Consider the following 5,609-nt stretch of genomic DNA (forward strand, 5'->3'; position numbering starts at 1 on the left):
ATACACATTCTTCCCCCCACCGCAGATACTCCCACCCAAAAGTACCAAATAAATTTTGGAATGAATTTTATTTTTCTAAATATTTTTTAGTTTCAAAATTCACAATCGTGTTGCTTTGTGAAGTACCTTTTCCCCTCCATTTTTTGTCTCCCTATTTCTTCTGCTCTAAGCCTTAATTCCTTAATTATTTACACATTTGAGCATCTTTGGACGGTACTGTGGCCTAGAAGCTGGAGGTCAGTTTTAGGAGAAATAGGACAATCTGTAGGAAGATGACAAAACAGAGAACTTAGACAATTTGACCCATTTCCCAGTCACTCAATGTGCTTCCAAGGTTGTTGTATTTTGTGTCAAATTGGCTACTCGTACCAGCATGAAAATAAGATAATTTTGATCATGTTTCCATAATCATTTCTGAATTAGATAGGGGAAGCTTAAGTCCTTTAACAGTAGACTCCGAATTTAATGGCTGAAAGAAGAGACATAAAAGACTTTTGTTTCTTTTTGTGTAGTAGTCTAGGACAGCACTTCTCAAAGTATGAGAAAGAAAATTGTCAGGAAAGTAGATTCTCGAGCCCCACTCTAGATCTACTGAATCAGAAACTCTGGTGTGGAGGGCCAGCAATGTGTGTTAAACTTTCCAGGTGTTTCTGATGTACATTAAAGTCTGTGGGACAATTTTCCAGCCCAAGGAGATGTATGTTTATGACAGTGAAAGGGGGTTATCTCTGCTTCACTTAGTCATTCAGAGATCCGAGCTGACTATATCTTTGCCATCTTCGACTTGCCCCCACGAAAGAGGTAAGAGCACAGAGCAGGATATGTGGGAAGTTTCATAGGACTATTGTAGTGCTTCTTACCCACCTTTGGAGGGAATTTCAGCAAATGGTCACAGCCAACTGCAAGAGAAGCTGAAAAATGTAATATAACTGGGCATATTATGTCCAGTTACTACTAAAGAAGGGAGAAGGGACTTTGGTGGAAAGTCTATGCAACCATCACATGATTATCTTTGGACAATCAGGTTTGCTGGTGATGTGTTTCATCTTTTCTTCTTAAATTCCTACTGATGTTGCTTTCACTCAGGTACTTTAATTCTGGCATCGTACAAGAGTATTGCATCATGGGAGCTAAAGTAAGAGGGTAATTCAAGAAAGAGTAGACAGTTAACAGTGCCAGATGCTGCCGAGAAATCAATGAAATGAGCACTAAAAAGGTCCCCTAGATTTGTCATGGGGCCAAAAAATGGAGGCCATTGATGACCTTAGGAAGGATTGTTCCATAAATAAATGGTACAAAAGCTGTGTTGGCATAAACTATGTTAGTAAATGCATAGGAGATGAAAAAACAAAGACAGCAAAACATAATTTTTTTAAAAGAGATTAACAGTGGAGTGGCAGAGAGATAGGGCTATAAGTAAGGATGATATGGGATAGAGGCGTAGGAATGATTCCATATAGATGGTAAAGATCTAGTTGAGAAGGTTTGGTTGAATATTCAGGAAAGGGAAGTTGGATAATACTCCTGAAAAATTATAATGGGGTCCAAACACACAGATGGGAGGAGTTACCTTAGATAGGAAAAGGAAAACTGCCTCTAATGTAACAGGAAAGAAAGAGGAAGGAGGGAAAGAGAAAAAAAAAATTGAAGCAATAATTGTGGAAATTGAGAGATGAAGTTTCTAGATTAACACAGATGGATTGCTGAGCAGTATGAAATAAGTAGTTGAAGTTACTTTGCACAAATCTACATAAAATCATTGTAGTAGCCTGTTAATGTTATATTGGGTTGCTATATTAATTTGGCTGCTATAAGCCCTAAAAATTACATTTATTGGAGTGTCTCTTAATTTTTTTAAAGCATTTAAAAACTAACCAAGAGTAGGGAAACTATGATATTTTATTTTTGCCTAACCCTGTTGAATTAATCTGTGGTAAGAATTCCTTAGTCAGCAGGTTTATTACAAATATAGCACTTTGTGAAATTCAGTAACTCTCTTAAGGCTTCAAAATGAACACTCATATGGGAGGTTTTTAAGAGCTGATATCATTTCTCCATATTTTATTGGAATTTTAGAAAATTCTGAAAAGAATCTCATCAAATGAACCAGTATTTCATGTTTGTAAAAAAGTAATTAAGAAAACTGTGCCTACTTTAAACATGCAGTTTATGTGCCAAGAAATGAAAAAAATAATAGGCCTTTGTCAATCATTAAACAAATTTTTAAAATTAAATCTCTAGATGCCTATAAATTGTGAAGGGACCTGGATATTTATCCAGTGCCAGGCTTTCAGCCTTGCAGTCCGGCTGCTGTCGGCCTCGGAGTGTAGGATGCGCTTTGCTAGAGCCCACCATGTGCTCTGAAAAGTTAACTTCGCTTACCAGGCGCTCACACTCTGGGCCACGTGGCATCACCTAATCACTGCAAGTACCAGACTAGGGATAAACCGTACACTAAATGATTCAAATCAGCCAGTCCTCAGGGAGCCTGCAAAACCTAACTAACCCCACACTGCTTGCCAAAGCTACCTACCTAGCTGCACCCCACAACTCTACTTTGCTGTGACCCCCTCCCTGGGTGTCATTCCCTGTGTGGCCCTGCCCAGCGGCCATCTCTCTCAGTAGCGTTAAGTAACAAAACATTCAGCCTTTCATCTGCGTGAATCAGTGTGTTGTATCCCACCATCAAAAGAATTCTTACAGTCTTATAAAACAATTGGCACTATGGCCACAACCACTGACTCTTGGATTACTTCTTGCGAGACTGCTCTTGGCTCACTAATTGGCTCCAGACCACAGGGAGAGCAGTTTGGGATGGAATTTGAGCTTGGGCTTTAGTCTTGCAGCCTGAGGCCACTTGAGCTGTGCTTTCCAGGCTGGAAGACTCGGAGGTTCTGCTTTTTGTCACAGTCTGTGTTTGGCAGAGACCTATTCCAGGGGACTCTCCTTGATGGTGGTGGTGTTTCTTCATCATTATTTGGGGCAGAACTGGTTGGTCTGTGTGTTTCAGGGGACTCCTGTGCAGGAAGATGTTGGTTGGGCTCCCCCCATGGGAGAGAAGTGGCAGCTGGGTGTCATTTTGATGTTGCTCAGGTGGGGGTAGCAGCTCCCTCTCTTTGTTGCTGCGTATCTCCTAGCTGTCCACAGAGAGCTTTATGCTCCCTAGACTGTCAGGAATATCACAGGCTGCACCTTCAAAGACCAGCCACCCAACCTGTAATCCAAAGGGACCCTCTGGCTTGAGGAAACAAAGATTTCATCCCAGCAACCCCCTTCAGAACACCTGCCAGGTATCCAATTACTTAAATAATACAAGACCCCTAACTTTGTGCTTGGGCCTTAGTGAGCGCCCCAACATAACATGTGAAGGGACTGATACTTCTGACAGTGAGCTTTACTGCGCTGTCCCAAGGAGAGGCTGCAAACCCCAGTCCTCTAGTGGTGGGCTGGGAAGGCCTGGAGAAAGAGCCGGCTGCCTAAAGGCAGGCCATGAGCCCCTGCCCGCTCCTTTCCTATAACCACCTAGATGGTTCACACTGAGTTATCAGACAGAGGCAAACTGAAACCACAGGCATAGGTGACTAGAAGCCCAAAACAGAGGGAAAATAATGGAATGGAAGGAAAAAACCTAGATACAGGGGGAGAAAATAAAAAATGAATTATATGTGTGTGTGTGTGTGTGTGTGTGTGTGTAATATTTTTTTCAAACAAAGGTCCATAACTTAAAACAATTGAAAATCCAAAATTTACTAAAATAATTTCTATGACAAAAAGATAAAAAGGGTGCTGATTGCCTTTTGTGCCTCTACAGCATAGGTGCTAAATTAACTTTAACAACTGCTAAAATGCACCAGTTGACAAAGCTTCATGGATTTAATCATACTGGATTTCATATTACAGTTTTATCAGAAGATCCTACTAAATATAAACATGGAACCCCCTATAACCCTAGGAGAGTAACTAAACAGAAAATACAGAAAAAAGAGGTATTCCTTATTTTATGTTATAGCCCTGCCTAAATTTCCCATAGTCGTAATATCTATTGCCCTACAATATTCTATATTGGAAATAGACACTCTGAAATAATGAGTAGTAAATTGAAGATAAGTAAAGTGTTTGGCACTTAGAAACTGGCTTGACAAAAAAAGACCCAGTTAAAATATTAAAGTGGTCCAATTTAAGTTAAAACAGGACCTTCAAGAACTCAAACTTCGTATAAGACCTAATTAATAAAGGGGTGATTATGTCCACCGCCTCTCCATTTAATAGGCAAATTTTGCCTGTTCTTAAACCTTCAAAAATTGAAGAAAAAAAAAAAGAATAATGCCTCACAGTGGATTACTGCAACTTTAATACTATGGTCCCATCCATTAAGGTCCCCATTCCCAATACCCAATATTATTAAAATTACTGATGTCATCCAATTAACAACCAGTAAATATTTTGATAGTAAAAGGTTTGGCTAATATGTTCTCTTCAGTGCCTATTTTAACAGCCTCTCAGCGTCAGTTTGCCTTCACCCCCAAGGAAACAATGCACCTTTTCCAGCCACCTTCTAGAGTAAGGACCTTTTTGCAATTGCACACAATCTCTGCAGACAACATCTAACTGCATCCACTGTTCTCCATCAGCACGGATATGATATTCCAGCGATGACATCCTCCTTTAAGGACGTTTGTTAACACACTCATTAAGGACATAAAACTCCAGCATCGTTTAGTCAGTGTTGCATTCTGGAGGCAATATAGTCCTTGTGTAGAGATTCTACTCAATCTCTCTGATACTGTTACTTACTAATCGGCCCGCCTTGAATGGGGCCCCCTCCAACAAAAGGCTATAAAACTGGTCCAAATTAACATCGACAGGCCCCATGGGGAAACATTCCAGAATGTACATGTGGGTGGTATGTGGGATTGGTCCAGAATGGTTCACTATGGGCAGAGTCTTGGCTGCCTGCACATGGTGACCACAAGGGGCCACAGGTGTGGTTGCCTTCTTGGCCCTGCACAGGTGCTCCCTGGGGTGCCAGGCTTTGATCTCAGGGGCAGTGTCCTTCCTGCCCGTCACTGATGTGTTCTCTGCAGATGTTGTTCACTGGGATAGGCAGTAGCCCAGCCCAGACCCCCCCCGAGCTGCCCTTGCTCCCTCCCCCACTCCCCATGGTCCCCAGGAGGTTCTTTTGCTCCTTACCAGACTCCAGAGCCAATCGCAGTAGGCCTGAAAGCTAGATATGCACCTGTGCAAGCACATGGGGAGAGGGCATGGGTCTGTGATAATGAAGAGTGGCGCCAAGCCATCACCAGGGACTACCCTGGCAGATGCCACATCCTGGTCCACATGGGAGAACGGCTATTTATTCTTCAGAGAGTGGTGGTGATTAAAAATTCAACACAAGGGAATTCCCTGGTGCTCCAGTGGTTAGCACTCTGTGCTCTCACTCCCGAGGGCCTAGGTTCAGTCCATGATTAGGGAACTAAGATCCCACAAGCTGCACGGTGTGGCCAAAAACGTTTTTAAAAATAAAAATTCAACAGAAAATCAAGCTTGAAGAAACATTTTGAGTGCAAACATGAAAATCAGCAAAAACAATACGTATGCCATTTTGAAGG

General features: G+C 41.8%; 1 pseudogene; it reads left to right on the forward strand.

Moving 5' to 3' along the window:
• Positions 1–5,526: 5,526 nt before the first annotated feature.
• LOC133096602 (transcription factor IIIA-like) overlaps positions 5,527–5,609 on the forward strand; it is a 648-nt pseudogene continuing 565 nt past the window's right edge.

The sequence above is a fragment of the Eubalaena glacialis genome, chromosome 8 (assembly GCF_028564815.1).
Source record: "Eubalaena glacialis isolate mEubGla1 chromosome 8, mEubGla1.1.hap2.+ XY, whole genome shotgun sequence".
NCBI lineage: Eukaryota > Metazoa > Chordata > Mammalia > Artiodactyla > Balaenidae > Eubalaena > Eubalaena glacialis.